General features: G+C 36.5%; 1 pseudogene; it reads left to right on the forward strand.

Moving 5' to 3' along the window:
- The first annotated feature begins 16,266 nt into the window (after positions 1-16,266).
- Positions 16,267-16,669, forward strand: LOC147481461 (large ribosomal subunit protein eL14y pseudogene; annotated as a pseudogene).
- The last annotated feature ends 1,924 nt before the right edge of the window (positions 16,670-18,593 follow it).

Below are 18,593 nucleotides of genomic sequence, written 5' to 3' on the forward strand. Positions count from 1 at the left end.
GAAGTCTGCGCGATCGGGTTTTCTGTGAGAACGGAATCTTTTAGCTTCTTAAGCAAGGCCGACATGTCCTCAAGACAGTCCCGAGGATCTCCACCACAGGAGAGCACCATTTCATGCAAAGAAAAAGGCTCTTTCTTGAGATCGTTGATGGTCCTGAGCTGAAGCTTCTTTGATAGTCTTATTAAAATGGCCGGGTCGGGCTCTTTTTCTTTCTATGCAGTTGATAAATCCATATGCAGTTGTACATCTGGCGAGTCTATTCTGTCTTTTGCCTTTCTGAACTGAGCACGCACAAGTTCAATCTTAAAAAAATACAAAAGAAGATGTACTCTGCACTTTACCTTCTGATCTTGTAGTGTTTAGAAGCAAAAATCATACATCCTATTTACATAGAAAAGAGAACCATGAAAACCACGAAGATCTCAGTAGCAAAGCTATATGAAGCGGGAGTTTTAGAAAGATTAACCCAAATCCTAGATGAATGAACGTTAGTCATGGCGGACCAGTCACTTGATCAACTTTGCTAACAAGATTACTTGTTCTTGAACTTCTTCCGATATATCAAGCTTTTCAAAGGAAATGTAGCTCAATGCCTTCTCAATTTGCTCTGTCACCTCATGAAACTCTTTTTGCAAAATCTTCCCATTCTGCGAGCACGGGAAAGATTATTCATTATTTCAAAAGTTGGTCAAAAGAACCAGTATTTCATCATTTTTAATTGAAAATAGGAAAAATACCTCTAGAAATGCATTCACCAAGACTAAAGTAATAATAGAGGCTTCCACGTTTAATAAGATAAAGAAACGGTTGAATGAAGAAAGTATCATTATTCATAGTCATACTTATCAGGCAAGGAGACTGTCTCTATTTTTCAACTTATGAAAGGATAATTGTTCCATTAGAGTTCTCCCATTACCTTTCCTATGACCACATGTTTCTTTCCAGTCAAAATTATTATTTTTCAGGTGGAGAACAATTCGCATGCATGCTCATATTTGCTGAAATATTAAACTAAATAATCGGCTTTCCATGGGAATTTTTCCCATATTCAAACACCATATAATAATCTTTTAACATATTTCCAATCTAAACCACTCAATTCTATATTTTCAGATCCATGAACCTATCCCTAAAAGAAACTAGGTTACATTGACATGCCATATCGGACACGGATACGAATTGTCGGACACGGCAAAATATCAAAATTCGAGGTAAATTACATGCAATATGTGTCCGACATGGACACGTGGATACGTATCCGACACGGATTTTTTTTTCAAAATATGGTGTGTCCATGTAACCTAGAAAAGAAATAACTAAAACTACCAAATAAGCACTCCAAACCCAACAACGCCAATCTTCAAGCAGTGCTTTATGCGACTTGGGTCGTCCGTGCAAAACCATTAGGATGTACCATGAAATTCAGAATTAGGGACTCTAATGTTACCTACAACCCAAAAGGTCACACAATTTTTTTTAAATGAATATAATGTTAGCTTATTTACAAAATAATATTAGTAATAATTTGCAGCTAAAACTAACACAAAGTAGGTACACATTTTTTTTTAACATGAATGAACATAAGATTTCCATACTATTAGGAAGTTAGTTAAAACAAACAAAGAATCATTTGAGCAGCCCACTTTCTCAAAGACATCAGTTAGAACTTGATGTGTCAGTAGCAAAGTCTAATAAGCTACCTATTTAAAAACTATGGGACAAATTCAAGGTAAGTTCATTTATTCGGGATAACAAATGCAACTTATCTCATTAGCCTGCAAATAATTCAATCGAGAACTATGTAATAATGAATTGGGCAGTGGAAATAAATCCTTCGGAACAAATTGATACAAGAAGGCACACAGAGGCAAGAACACCATGAAAACAACCTACAATGCAAGTGGAAATGGGCTGGCACCACATTAGCGTGGCACACCTATAAGTATGTACCTTGAGTGTCTCTAAGAATAGGACACTTATGATTTCAGAAATAGGAAGAAGAAGATGCAAGAATTTGAAAGCTTGATAAAGTGATACGGTAGGCAAAGTTGACTGTCATTTGCTTTCATTTGCATAAGAAGGAAAATAGACAAAGTTTGGTGGAGCAAGGTTATTTGGCTCAAGCACTCATTGTTGGTTCAGCAAGAAAATGGCTTCACAAGGCAGTTTCTACTGAAGATGGAATACAAAAAATCAGGATTCTTGCTACAAGAGTACTAGGTGCCTGTTTTGTGAGAATTAAGCTAAAACTTCTGAATTCATGTGGTGTTGCCCTAGATAAATGGAACAAAGGGAGTGGCTGCATAACCTCTTCAACTTCAGGTGCTATTGATACAATTTGAAAGACATTCTTCATGCATCAAGGAGAGAAAGCTTAATTGTTAAAAAGACTATAGGCGGCAATTGTAAGTCGTCTAGTGGTTGAAAATTGGAAAACAAGATTAAAAATAGATTAAAGATAAGCATATATTCATTCCCGAGTTCAATTTGCAGTGAGGAATGAAATATCAAATTCAAGTAAGCATGCGACTGGGACTATATATAATACACCTCAGGACCTCAATACTTTAACAAGGCTTGGAATTAGCCTGAAAATACAATATTGATTTCTCTTGTGTATGTCACGAAAGAAGAAGAAAAGGGGGCGGGGAGGCCAAATCATGAAGTAGAGAAGAGCATGCAGGTTGTTTCAATTTACTAGCCGAGGACAAACTTAGTCTACTTAAACGATCAAAGGCACCAAGTTGGGATTGTCCTTACCCTTTCAACAACTACAACTACTGAACTACAATATCAATTATAAGTTGGGATTCTCTTATTATTTTTTTCAATTATAAGTAAATCCATAAAATCTAGGGTAAAGTTTCATTATTCATAACAAGATTCAGAACTACCATCTTCAGTTATGTTGTAGAAGTTTTTGGAAGTGAAAATGTACTAGCTACAACATGTAAAAAAGCTTGAGTCAAACCAAGTATACTTGAACACACTACAACCTTAGAAAATGTGTGGTCTTCATGGTTGCACAGCCTCAAGAAGCTTCTCATAGATTTCTCTGGCAGGCGAGTCCTCTATACTTTTTTATTTTGATTGGCAATTCATCCTCTACCTGATTCAAGCAAAAGAATATCCTTGGACATATTCAGATCATGTGGTGACTGATAAACTATAAAATGAATAGTTTACCTACGAAATGAACAATGAACTCAAAACGTAAGTAAACTAAAACTTTGTTATGAACCTATATTTATCAAAGTTTCTACTCTCAATTCTATCGAAATAGAGTGGAGTAACAAATTCGTTCCCCTCCTAGTTCTCTAGCATGAAATGATTTCATAGTTTAACTAATCGGTCTTAAGTCTAATGAGAGGTTTACGAGGGGGAATTATACTACGATGCAACTACCCACAAGATACAAACTATAATTGATTCAACTACGAAAATACTACGTTGATTATATAATAAGGAATTAGGGGGGATTGATTCCACCTTAACTCAACTTAACTTACTAATGATGAATCATCGTAATCCGAATTGAACTGCTACGCAGAACAATTGGTTCTTCCTAATCCCTAATTACACATGACATTTCTACCAATTCATAACTAGCATGTGAACGATTAAACCCATTCTCATGGCGAATTAATCGTTTCTAGAGTGGAATAGAAATTATGACGACTCTATGATAATCGGAATCAAGCTTTCATCAAGGATTCTCAACCCCCTCTAATGGAGGTTTAGCCGAGAATCATTCCGCAATCATTTCCATATGAATCTAAACTAAACATAATATCAAGATTCAAAATTTACTAATCTAAATTAAACAATAATTAAATTCTAATTAACAACTAAAAATGATAATCAACAAGAATTAAAACTAGATCTAATAGATTGAAATAACAAAAATAGAAATAACAAGAATAATCACTATTTTATTTATCTAATGAATGATATTCAATGATTCAAGAAATTAATCTAAAACAAGTAAATGAAATTCTAAAACTAAGTTTTAAAACTCATTAATGGAGGCTAACTAATCTAATTCTAATCTAGGTCTAACTATCTACCATTAACAAAGAGCTAAGCTTTTGTTTTTATACTTTCAGATCCAAAAATCGTGCATGGGCTTGGAGCCATGTTTTGGGCCAGAGAATCAGGCCCAAAACCCAATTCTTTCAGTCCAAAAAGGCCTCTTCAGCTGCAGTTGGCTTCAACAGACTTTTCATCCACTTCTGCTCCTCCATTGGAAAGCTCTTTCCAAGCCAGTCGTTTTGTCATAAGGTAGGCCCAATTCCGAGGTCTGAGTCCAAAGATATGGTCTTCGGAAGTTACATTGACTTTGTGACTTTGTGCAACGCCCGCCCAAGTGGATTTTGACTTTTCATCTTTTGACCGGGCTTTACAGAGGCTTTGTCTTCTTGAAAATTGGCCTTTAATCACAGAACTCCTTAGCAACCGACCTTTGCTCCTTTATCTCGCTAAAGTGGCACATTTCTGCACATAATGGACTTTGAAGCCTCGAAAAGCATAAAACACGTGTCGAAGATTAACTCTTAATTATTACTCACATAATTGGTCTAAAAGTATGATCACAGGGTTAAAACTACAGTTTTGGGCTCTTATGAAACCACCCCCAAACAGCATTTTGCTTGTCCTCAAGCAAAGATGAGAAATTAAAATAAGTGAATAAAAATGGAGTTTTATCTACTCGCTTTTACTGAGTCGATTGCATTGACCATATGCAACAAGGCCTTAAACCACTAGGAATTTCCTAGTGGATGAGTTATAACCTCGTGAGAGTTTTCCAAAGAAAGGTACTCACAAATTCATCTATACTACAATGACTAAGAAAGAAAACTATTGTTTCCTTATTCATGCTCCAAATTATCTATACATCTCACTAGCTATAAACAAGAATAACCAAGTCAAAACCTAAGCTAATATATGCATAATAATCAATCATCTACAATAAACACATATACAATGAGTAATACTATGAAATGCAATAGTAGGTCCGTTTCTGAAACTCGGAATAGCATCCTTAAGTAGGTTCTCACCATAATAGTCAAGATACAACACTCTGATTTTTCCACTCAAGTTTCGCTACTCTAGTCTTGCAGGGCACACTTTTACCTTACAATCTCAATGACACACAAGGAAGCGAGTCGATCAAACACATCTGCCACTTACTATTACACTAACCTATTCCTAATTGAGTTAGAGGTCTTTATTAGGTGTTTCGAGGATTAGGAGATGGTTTAAGAAGGAAGGAAATGGATATTCAAAAAGGACAAGTCTGAGATAATAGAGTCTTCATATTATGTAACTAGAGAAAACCTTGTTATTTACTTTTCCTTCTACACTTTGTTTCCATCCTTAGTCATATTTTTTTTTCTTTTTCTTTGGCTTTTGACTCCTTTTTTATTCTATTTTTGGAGTTTTTATTTTATTTCTATTTTTTTTTATTTTTTTTTCTTTGGATGGAAACTTCTTTTCTTTATTTTCTCAAAGCAACTAACTAATTTTTGTTTACACGTGGTTTTCTCTTCTTCTTTCTTCCTCATTCTATTCTCAGACTTATTCTAAATTGGGTAGGTTGATTTTTTTTTTATTTTGTTTTGTTTTTATAGCAGGGTAAAGGATTTGTGGTTTATGAAAGGCTAAAGAAAGGCTCAGAGGGGCGACTAGCGGAAAATAATTCATAGGTTTGAATTTCTGGCTATATCGATCCAAAGAGGGCCTAAATTCTCGCTTAGGATATGATTTAGTGATCAAGCAAGTGGACGTGTGATTTCTCTATCCGGATTTTACTTCTCCCTTGTGTCATTTCTCAAATGTTTCACTCTTATAAGGCTTTAGGCTATATTCTCACGGGATTTGTAGAATAAGTACTCTAGCCTAGATTTCAGAACTTACTGCTAACAATTATAGATACTCATGTAATATATTTATAGATAGATGCAAAGATTATTACCTACATATTAACCTAAGTTTCTAAAAATTATTCTAATGCAAAAGCTCCGTGAGACTTCTAGATTGTTAAGAGCATAGAGAAAGAAAACAATACCAATATTCCTAAGTGTATAGCATAACTTATTTATTTATATTTTTGAATTTATGAAATTCTAACTAGAAAACAAGTGCATATTATACATATCTATATCCTAACAGATGCCTTAATTACACGTGTTTCTATGCCCACCCCCAAACAAGAAGCATGTTTTGTCCTCAAAGCATTTAAATAAAGAGGGTAGAAAAGTACCATGGAAACGCTGTGAAATTCTGAACATCCGCAAAACAAGGTTAAAACATACTAATATAAAACCGACGCGAACTCTAAAAGAGTTCCACCCATTATGGGGTTAACAGGACTTAAATTGCTTGGGACATAAGCGCACACTAAATGGAATTAAAACTTACCTTATCTCCCGACATGCATATTATCTACCCAATAGCACCATGGGTCTTGTATTTCAAATGGCATGGCAAGTCCAAGAACAAATGCTAGCAAGAACCATAAGCGGTTCCCACCTCACGTGTGTGATCACCTCGCGAGTCCAAGCACCATAAGTAGTGCTTGGGAACAAATCTTCAAAAGACTGTTCTAGTATTATTGTAGGAGATGTCATCTCAAAACTACGCTCTGGAACAGCTGCAAATGACCCGGGAACAACCCGCAAAAAACTAAAAATTTTCTGGTCTACTGAAGTCGTAGCGCTGCTTCCACTTGGTAGCGCCTTAGCCTTTTTTTTTTTTGACAAGGGAGCGAGGTGGGGGTAAGAATAGGAATTTGAGTGATCAAGAATGGAAAAACCAACACCCCACCCCAAACAAAATTTTGAAAATAGGTTTGTAAAAATTTGTTTTAAAACGTGGGTCTTTTAAGGTCAGATTCCCGAGACTTGCTAGATTACTATTTTTATAGCTTTAAACTTTTTTACTTTTTATGAATTAGGTTTAATATAAAGGAAAACAATAAGCAGTAAAGACATAATTCACACCATTGAGAAACATGACTCAAAAACCAAGAAAACATGCAAGAGTGGAAAACGTGAATTATGTGAACCGTGGACTTAGGATCCGATACTTACAACCACACACTCCATAGGGAGGGCCCGGTTACCTGAATGGTGCATTCACCAATATATGGAAATGAAAAGAAATGCACCAAACACAAAAATTGAGTCGTTTATAGTCAGATACTCGAGACTTTATCTAAATATATGTATGAATATGTAGTTTATCATATATCAACAACCGAAATAGTTGTGGATCATTCCATAAATAAATATCACAGAAAACATATCCAAACACAATCAAGCACCAAGATTTCCTATGACGCAGCCTAGTGGAATGAAAGCGAAGTCGGATAGACCTATAACATAACCGAGCATGCACCTTATGTTTCATCTTTGAACGAGAGGGTGTCCTAGTGAATAAGTGTGGAAAAGTGAATGGTTGTGGAAGATATGGTGGATTGGGATAAGTTTTAGGGAAAAAACATGGAAAAAATGAGGATGTGGGTTTAGCACAAAACTCATTCATAGTGTAGTTAGGGACCGCCTCAAGTCCGAAAATGAAGGTGTCAAGTAGTTTATCCTTGGGAAGTATTTGTTTACTAGGTGGATTTAAAAAATCATGAAGCACGGGAGAAACTAAAGGATCGAGTGCAAACTCGAGGTTCCTTTGAAAAGGTGGAGGGTGGGGAAATATTGGTGATGGAAGGTGAATGATTATCAGCTAGACCTCTCAAGTCCATATCATCGAAATCTTGATATATCCAAGACATTCCTCAATAGGTGGGTCAAAAGGATCACCGGGGATAGAGATTGAAAAATTCATCTTCCGGCCATAGCATCGAGGGATGAATGGTTGTTGGCAAGGGGGGACTCGCTGAAGTGGTAAAAGAAGTCGTGCAAAAGAGTTGCAGGAATTCTTCTTCGATTTAAATCTACTACCGTGGAGTCATTGTTAAAGTCGGAATTTCGAAGGAAAGGAATTTGTTAATTTGTTTCTCCGAAACATGTTTTTGAAGTAATCTTGAGCTAAGCTCTCGATCATGCTAACCTCACCATTTGTAGATGAATCGGGATATTGTGTCCTCGTTTTGAAAATATTTACCTCAACAGAAAGATGGCCAAAGGACAAGGACATCGAACCATCGTGGCAGTTTATGAGCGCGTTGGCAGTAGCCAAGAAGGGACACCCTAAAATGATAGGTACAGAGTCGTTAGTGACTTCTGTGTCGAGGATAACAAAGTCGGCTGGGTAGTAAAAATTTTGGACTTTAACCAACATGTTTTCAACCACACCCTTAGGATACTTAATAGACCGATCAGCTAATTGCAATGTCATTTTAGTAGGTTGCATCTCCTCTAGACCTATTTGTTTATACAAATAAAATGGGAGTAAGTTAACACTAGCCCCCGTGTCTAGTAAATACGTCGTTGTGTGAGAATCTCCTAAGGTGCATTAGACAATGAGGATCGACCGTGGTCCTTGTACTTAACAATTCCATTATTTTCGGATAAAGTTGGGAACTGTTCAGTTAGAAAGGCGTCTTTAGGTATGTTGGTCTTACGCCTAGTAGTGCACAACTCCTTAAGAAACTTAGCGTGGTTAGGTAGCTTTTTTATAGCTTCGAGAAAAGGAAGGTTTATCGTTAGATTTTTGAAAATGTTCCTAATCTCCTCAAACTTAGTATCCCTGGTTAGCATGGCTAATTTCTGAGGGAACGGTGGTTTCGCTCTATATTTAGCGTATGGCTCGACTTGATGTGTAACCTTGGCTTTCTGTTTCTTAGGTTGTGGTTTAACTGGTACCTCTACAAAGGGTAGGTTCTTTCTTCGTTTCTATTTCGTTATCTAGTTCGATATCCGGTGTAGGAGTATCTTGATGGGATAACTATAGGCATAGTTATTTTGTTATCAACCACACTTCCAGAACGGAGAGTGGTGATGGCATTTAGCTCACCTACGGATGTAGTTTCCGTACTAGTATTACCGTTTACCTCAAAGGCTATGTTTGCTGTTCTAGGGTTGGGTATTGCTTGGCTTGGAAACACGCCTTTTGGTTTGGCTTTCTCTTGGGCTAACTGTTGGTTTAAATTATTAACGGATTGTAGAATGTGTTGGTTAGATTGAGCCATGGTTTGGAAAAGTTGTTGTCTCACTTGTATGAAGGTGTCAAGACGATCCGGTTGTGTGGGTGTAGTAGTCACGGGTGGTGTGACTGGAACTATCTCGCATTGATTATTTATGGGCGGATTGTGATAGTTATTATTTACCTGAACGATACCTCTATTAGCATTATAATTATTATAACTATATTGACCTTGTGCTTGACTTTGTCGAGGTTGCGCTTTGGTTGTTATAATTATTATAATTACCCCGATCCCGTCCTTGTTGTGGTGGAGCTTGGTTATAACCGTAACGTTGGCCTAACATATTGATTATTGTACCACTGTAGGTGTGACTTGTTGGTTATTTCTCCAACTGAAGTTGGGATTTTGTCTCCAAGGGGCGTTAGGTTCACTATTAATGGAACAAGAATGTTCATAGGCTATAGGACAGTGGGAGTCGGGATGCTCAGGACTCCAACAGAAACTACATAGATTTGAATTTTTATTCATGACGGGGATAGGCTTTTGTTGTACAGAAATGGCCTCTACCTTTTTTGTGAGGGATTCAATTAGAGTTTTAAGCTCAGGATCTAATTTAACCTCAAACATACTGGTAGCCTTAATTGTTGAAGAAGAACTAGTGGAGCGGGAGTAATCGTCACTACCCCCCCAATTATTATTATGCTTAGTCTGATCTTCCAAAAATTTATATGCCTCTGAGGCTCCTTTACTTAGGAAACTACCCCCATTCATTATGTCTAGGACTTCTTTATGGTGGTGTAGAAGTCCTTTGAAAAAGGCACGAACTAACGTGTCTTTTGCTAGGTGATGGTGTGGACACTCCATAAGGAGATCGGTGAAATGATTCCAAGCCTCTGAAAATGATTCATGAGGATTCTGTCGAAAGAAGTGAATCTTGGAAAGCATTTCATCCGTCTTTAGGGGTGGGTAAAAATGTTCCATAAACAGCTGAACAAGTTTGGCCCACGAGTCCACAGAATTAGGCGCTTGGGCAGTTAACCAAGACGCCGCCTTATCGGTTAAGGTGAAAGGAAATACCCTCAATTTAATTTGTTCCTCACCAACCGTAGGATGGTGGAATGTTGTAAGGACTTGTTCAATCCTACGCATGTGCTAATAAGGTTTTTCATGGTCTAAACCATGAAAAATGGGTAACAAATTAAATATATTTGGGGAAATGCGGAAATCCCCCACTGGATCTGCTAGAACGATGCAAGATTTAGGGCTATCGCTCAAGGCTTTATAAAAGTCAGAGAGAGGAGTCTCTCTTTCTTCATCCATAATTTCAGGTGGTGTGTGTGAAATAGTAGCTAGAGGTGTAGTGGGTGGGAAACTAGATAGACTTGTTTGTTGACGTTGTCGTGTAATTACCTTAGTTGTTTTTCTTCGACTGCACCTTTAATCTCATGCAAGACTAAGTCGAACTTAACTAAACATGCAACACTCCAAACAATTCTGATATACTAGTAGAAACCTCTAACTGGAGATGCGAGGTGTGGAAGAAAGGAATACCTGATTGCGTCCTTGCTTCGCTTATGAATAGCGTCTTGTTTACGCGTGTTTAGTGTATATAACAAGTTAAAACACTGAAAAACTTGAAAAATCGAAATTCGAAACAAACCTGTGGAAATCCGGCAAATTTCAGCTTAGGGCGCGGGTGCGCTCGCTTTGGGCGTGGTCGCGCTCCGTGTTCCAGTAACTTAGCGCAGGTCGCGCTCGGTATGGGGGAGGGTCGCGCTCTATGTTCCAGTAACTTAGTGCGGGTCACGCTCTATATTCCAGCGTTTGGTAGCGCAAAAGCCGCTTTGAAGAGCGCGGTCATTCCGTGTAATTTTTCGCGGAACTTTTCAATGCTGAAACGAACAACCACAGAATGAATCAAACAAGGGTGGGTGGGTGAAATGGGACTTAAAAATGACTAATTATACTATGAAAATAATGCTAAAGTGAAACTAAGATGGCAGCGGCCATTTGATAAACGATAAAATGAATAGTTTACCTACGAAATGAACAATGAACTCAAAACGTAAGTAAACTAAAACTTTGTTATGAGCCTATATTTATCAAAGTTTCTACTCTCAATTCTATCGAAATAGAGTGGAGTAACAAATTCGTTCCACTCCTAGTTCTCTAGCATGAAATGATTTCATAGTTTAACTAATCGGTCTTAAGTCTAATGAGAGGTTTACGAGGGGGAATTATACTACGATGCAACTACCCACAAGATACAAACTATAATTGATTCAACTACGGAAATACTACGTTGATTATATAATAAGGAATTAGGGGGGATTGATTCCACCTTAACTCAACTTAACTCACTAACGACGAATCGTCGTAATCCGAATTGAACTGCTACGCAGAACAATTGGTTCTTCCTAATCCCTAATTACACATGACATTTCTACCAATTCATAACTAGCATGTGAACGATTAAACCCATTCTCATGGAGAATTAATCGTTTCTAGAGTGGAATAGAAATTACGACGACTCTACGATAATCGGAATCAAGCTTTCACCAAGGCTTCTCAACCCCCTCTAATGGAGGTTTAGCCGAGAATCATTCCACAATCATTTCCATATGAATCTAAACTAAACATAATATCAAGATTCGAAATTTACTAATCTAAATTAAACTATAATTAAATTCTAATTAACAACTAAGAAATGATAATCAACAAGAATTAAAACTAGATATAATAGATTGAAATAACAAAAACCGAAATGACAAGAATAATCACTATTTTATTTTTCTAATGAATGATATTCAATGATTCAAGAAATTAATCTAAAACAAGAAAATGAAATTCTAAAACTAAGTTCTAAAACTCATTAATGGAGGATAACTAATCTAATTCTAATCTAGGTCTAACTATCTACCATTAACAAAGAGCTAAGCTTTTGTTTTTATACTTTCAGATCCAAAAATCGTGCATGGGCTTGGAGCCATGTTTTGGGCCAGAGAATCAGGCCCAAAACCCAATTCTTTCAGTCCAAAAAGGCCTCTTCAGCTGCAGTTGGTTTCAACAGACTGTTCGTCCACTTCTACTATTCTGATTGGGTCAAGGCTTAGACCATTGGAAAGTTCTTTCCGAGCCGGTCGTTTTAACGTAAGGTAGGCCCAATTCCGAGGTCTGAGTGCAAAGATATGGTCTTCGGAAGTTCTATTGACTTTGTACACTGTTTCTGCCAGCGTGGATTTTGACTTTTCATCTTTTGACCGGGCTTTACAGAGGCTTTGTCTTCTTGAAAATTGGCCTTTAATCACAGAACTCCTTAGCAATCGACCTTTGCTCCTTTATCTCGATAAAGTGGCACATTTCTTCACATAATGGACTTTGAAGCCTGAAAAGCATAAAAACACGTAATCAGTATTAACTCTTAATTATTACTCACATAATTGGTCTAAAAGTATGACTGTTACAGGGTTAAAACTACAGTTTTGGGCTCTTATCAGTGACTCTAATTAGAACTTGTTCAAGATTTTTCACAAAAGGTCCAAATACAAGACCAACATTATACTTGGATTTAAAAAACAAATGAGTGCACGTTGTCGAATAAGCTCTCAAAAGCCATAAGCAATTAGATATAGGTATTTCTCAAGTTGAATAATAGTGACATAGCATGTTTAACATACTATGACAGGACACAGGAGCAAAGCATGTTGGGAGGCTTCTTAAAAATGTTATTCATTCAGCGAACACATGGTAATAATAGCTAAGCATATTTTTTTAGGATAATACTATTAGGCAGAATGAGTATTTGATCAATTTCTTTTGGTTTCTACATTACTAGCTTGGACCCCAAGCAAATAAGCAATTCAATCTATTTTCGTTTCCATTTACATGTCATGTACATTAGTGCTCTTCGTTGGATGTTTGTTACTAAAAACTTGACAGTTAATAACGAGCGAACCGATGTAGTTTGTAGTGACAATACCTTTTAGGAACACAATTAAAAAAGTAATTTCGTCAGGAAGATAGATTAATGAGAATTAGTTAAATACCTTTATTTGATTGCAGTTGTTTTGTTATTAAACTGCATCAGCTGCGTTGCACAACGGAGAATGAAGTTTTGCATATTTTTGTTTGTGCAAGAGAAGAGAGAGAGAGAGATGAGAATAAAAAGCTTCAAATGGCTGGTGGTATTTAAACGGTGGTAACAATGGAAAGGAAAGAGATGAAGAGGGCGTTGGTTTTTCTAAATAAAATCTAAATTGTAAATTATGTTTTCATGCTTTTCATTAAATATTATTAAACTTACATAGCCGGTTATAAAAAAAACATACTAAAAAAAAAACACTTGGACCATGCACCTGCGTACTTTAGAACCCCTCAATAACCTCTTAATTCAATGTTTCCTTATATAGACTTTTCCACTTGCATCCTCATTTACAATTGCATCCTCATTTACAATGTTTTGTAAAGAAAATTCTAAAAAATTAGCAAAGTGTACAATATTCAACTCATGCTTATGGACTAATCCAGCAAGGTAATCAGCTACCTTATTCACTTTCCTAAAGACATGTGAAAAGGTTATGTAACTAAAAGTAGCATTTTTACTTTCAATAGCACCCACCACATCTCTACATACCAGGGGGGTTCTCTAACTTGTTAATAGCATTAATAGCTCTCATGGAATCTGATTCCACTTCTACCTCAGTAAAACCTTTGAGCAAACATCTCTCCAAGCAAACATCAATAGCCTTTAGTTCTTGGAAGATCACTGATTTATGAACTCCACCACCACTAAAAGTTGCTACAACTATACCTTCTTTGTCTCAATCTCATCACCCTTCCATAACTTTGACCATTGTTGTTCAAAGCCCCATCGACATTTGCTTTAATTCTATTACCCATTGGAGGAGTCTAGGAACAATTAGTTTCCACCTCCTACTTGAACTGAATGGTTATGTTAAGCCTGAGGAAAAGATTTCTAACCATATCAGTGTCTCTGACATCCGGTCTTAGGACTTGTACGTAATTCCTTAAGTCTCGTACCATCTTGTGAAACACTACCTCTGATGGTTTAGACGTTTGACGAAACTTCCTGTCATTCCTTTATTTCCTTCCAAATGTAATTGATCGATCCACAAATGAAAACTTTATATATCTCACCCACTTATGCTATTTTGCACAACCTCAACAGGGAAGCCCATTCTCTATTTGCATTATAGTTAAGAACTTAAGAATAAGAATAAGAATAGTCATTTTTTTTTTCACTATTGACTGCCCTTCATTTATTTAATAGCAATAATATGACCATTACAACCCCTAATAAATTATGGGAGAAGCTCCTCCAAGGGGTTTGAGGCCCACTTGGCAAGCTGATGAGCATGAGAGTTCTGATCTCTCTTAAATCTTAATACATATACAAAAGTTACATTTTCTTTAACTAAAACACAGTCTATAATAAAGTTCCTAATACTTGAAAAATGCCAACTGATGCTTGAAGTAGGTTCTCCAAATTTATTCATCACAGCTCAATTGTCACCTATGACCTCCACTTCCATCTCTCCCACTCTTCTGATAAGTATAGATGCGATTTCAGTAGCCTTTAGTTCTGCCTCCTCCACATCTCTAGATTTGAATCTTCTATGAGTTGCTCTTGTAATTTGTTAGAAAAATGGATTTGCACAAATCCATAGAGATATGAATGAGTAATTTGTCTCCCAAGTTACCCCACTTGAGATGAAATGGGTTTCACTTGAAATAGTACGTAAAGAGATAAAAACATTTTCGAAAGGGTGCACTGGTTCGAAATAGTGCATTATGTTGAAAAAGGTGGCGATATTTCGAAACAATGTTTTATGCCGAAATGGTGCGTCCTTTCAAAATATGTGACTTTTCAAAGAGGTGCCTAACTTTTTCAAAGAGTCATTATACTGTTTTGAAAAGGCACTTCTCACCTATAAATAATGGATGAATTTGGGGAGAAAGACATACCAGATCACACATTTATGATCTTTTTCTTCTCCCTCTGTTCTTAGTCAAATACTATGTCGTGTTCGTTGATTCTGTAGAATTGAAGTGCTAGCTTTCTATAAAAGGAAATATGTTCTATCTTGGGAGACAGTTTCCCATCAACCTTCAAGCACCGTGAGGGGAAAATCTGTCTTAAGGACATAGCGTTTCTACACTAGGCTCGGATTTAACAAAGAAGTACAAGACACTTATAAGACAAAATGTTTGTACAGTTAGGAATATACATTTAAGTTGTATATTCCTAACAACTTAAGACAGATTTATTTCTTTTTCTTCTTTACCTAACAAAATTTGTTTATGTTTTCCTTTTTTGGTTTTAAGGATTAAGAAAGTGTATTTCTATTTCACAAATGACAACACCACCAGTTACTACTATTGTCCCTATTCCTTCTGTTGTTCCTGTTGCAGTTCCTACTGTTGTTCCCCATTCAGTTCCTTATAGGGAGAAGCCTGAAAAGTTAAATGGAACTGATTTCAAGCACTGGAAATAGAAGATGCTCTTCTATCTTACCATGCTTAACTTGGCTAGGTTTATGTGGGATAAGGCTCCTAATATAAGCCCTGATGAAACCGACAAGGAGAAGGTTTTGGCCAAGGGTGCTTGGTTTCATGCTGATTTCTTGTGTAGAAATTATGTCCTTAGCAGGTTGGTTGACTCATTATACAATGTGTATTGTTGTTCAAGATAGCTAAGGAACTTTGGGATTCTTTGGACAAGAAATACAAGAGTGAAGATGCTGGCATGAAGAAATTCATAGTTGGCAGATTTCTTGATTTCTAAATGGCAGATTCTAAAACTGTCATAAGCCAAGTTCAAGAACTTCAAGTAATCCTACATGATGTTATTGCTGAAGGAATGAGTATGAGTGAATCATTCCAAGTAGCTGCTATGGTGGAGAAGTTACCACAATCTTGGAAGGATTTTAATAACTATCTCAAGCATAAACACAAGGAGATGAACATTGAAGAACTAATCGTCCATCTAAGGATAGAGGAAGATAACCATTTATCTGAGAAGAAGGGCAATAATCCCATGGTGGCAAAGGCTAATGTTGTGGAAGGCTCAAGTTCTAAGCGAAACTCTCCTTCAAAAACCCTAAAACCCCCTTCAGAGCTATTCTTCTCTTCAACACTTGAAAATGCCATTCAAAAGGTATATGGAGATAGAGTAAGTTGCACTTGTTAATTATGGGAAAAATTATGGTTAGATTGTTGTCATTTTTGAATGTTATTGATCAAAATAGGGCTCTTGTTGACACACATGATATGGTGAGAAGTCAGATGAACTTCAAGAGGCACTCACTCACTGATATTAAAATTGACATCCCAAGAGTCCCCAAAAAGAGATCTTTGATTCAAGCCATGGATGCTACAAATGTTAAAGACAAATGGGAAAAGAGCTCATGGGGAAGGAAGTTAATTGCTCAGAAGAGAAGGGTATCTCTCAATGAGTTTGATAAGCTCAAGCTCATGGTTACCAAGATCAAGAGGGCCAATGCAATTAGGTAGGAGCTGGCAAAGCTGAAGAAGCAGAGTGCATAAGACTATGGGCATTTCAGTTATTTTACTTGGTTGGCGGGGCGGGGTGTTTAGAACATCTATGTTGTTCTTCATTACTTTTCGTTGTGGATGAATAGAAAGAATTTAATTGTTAGATCGAGTTATTGATGAATGGAAGAATTTAATTGATACATTGTAGACTGAAAAGGGTGCAGGTGGCCCCACATATAAAAGGGCCAGAAAAACCATTTTTTTTAATAAATGAGAAATAATTAGTAACGGATAGAAAATCGTTAGGAATGTAAATAATTAGTAACGGATATATAACCGTTAGTAATGGAAAATTAGTAACGGTTAGTAAATGTCAGAAACGGAAAATACCAACACTTTACAAACGTTGGGCGAAATTAATAAACGTTGGAAATGAATTGTAACGGTTTTTATGTCACTGAAATTAATTTCAGTAACGTATATTATCCGTGACTAATTTTAGTAACGGAAAATAAACGTGACTAATATCAGTTACTGTTTATTGTCACGCTTTTGTGTCACGCAAGATAACCGTTACTAATATTTTTAGTGACGGATGCATATCCGTTACAAATCAGTCCATATGGTGTAGTGTGTTGTTTTGGCAGGGTATGCAATATATTAAACCACACATTTCTTAATAATTGTATATGGCAGGTAGGCATAGGCATGGGCGGATCTAGGGGGGGGGGGGAATACTAGTTATAATAGTGTATAATTCATCATAAAAAAAAATTGTAGTGCATATTAGTTGTAGCAACCCCCCTTATGTGGCGATCCTGGATCTGCCCCTGTTCAAAGGTGCTACTTTTTCTAACGTTTGTATTTTTCACTCTCAATATTCTTGAAAATTGTATAGTTTGAGTTTAGGAGTGTTTTGATATGCAGCAAATTAATATATGGTACACTGTGGTATGGCTTTGTTTTGGTGACACTAGTTAAGGTTATATAAAGTTTGTATTTTTATTTATTCCAAAATCATGACAATACTTAATTCTTTGTTTTTTATGAAAGGCAAGCAGGGAAAAATCTTAACCTTTTTGAGATTAACCCATTTATTTCGATATTGGCTCTTGAAAAAAACACATACTATAGCTTGCATCTTTATTAGTATGCATCATGATAGAGGTCGTTTGTTGTCATAACAATTAACGTATAAGCTGCAATTAGTATATAAGCATATCTCCGGTGGTTTCGAGTTTACCACCAAACTGGTTAGATTAATGCTAATGCCAAACTAATTATTGTGTGGCTCATTTTGTAATATTTTGTATGTTATGCAACTTAATATCAGACGGATGATACAAGTTATGCATACTTTGTTGCGCGCTCTTGGCGATGTTAATTACACAATGGGAAGTTCCACGATAGCCCCATGGGTAAAACGTTTAATTTAAGATTTATTAAAGCTCTTTATAATTTCCATTTGTTTTTGAGCTTTCAGTATTGAGATCATATAAGGTTAAAGTGAATGAAATTAGTCCGCCCGGTCGAATCACATTTGAAGAAAATGGCCTGACGAAATAAATTTCACCTACAAGAAGTTGGTGGATAAGAAGTAATAACCACCCGGACACAAAAAAGCCGCGTGCACGACTAGTGAAATAATAGCCAGTGGCATTATCTCCACTCGACTATAATATCTCAAGTCATGCCACGCGGTGCTTCGTGTCTTGGTCGTTCTTACTTCTTGTCCACCAACTCTTGTAGGTGAAACTTATTTCGTTCAGTTACTTTCTCTTAAAATGTGATCCTTTGGGCAATTTCTACTGGCGGACCAATTTCATTCACTTTGACCTTATATGATCTCAATACTCAGGAAAGTTCTTAAACAAATGGAAATTATAAAGAGCTCTCTTTATAATTAGATATCTGACGAGATGTGTGGTTAAGCAATGTTTCTCTTAAGCAAGCCTTACACATTTATGATATGGAA

Source organism: Coptis chinensis, chromosome 8 (genome assembly GCF_015680905.1).
Source record: "Coptis chinensis isolate HL-2020 chromosome 8, ASM1568090v1, whole genome shotgun sequence".
Taxonomy (NCBI): Eukaryota; Viridiplantae; Streptophyta; class Magnoliopsida; order Ranunculales; family Ranunculaceae; genus Coptis; species Coptis chinensis.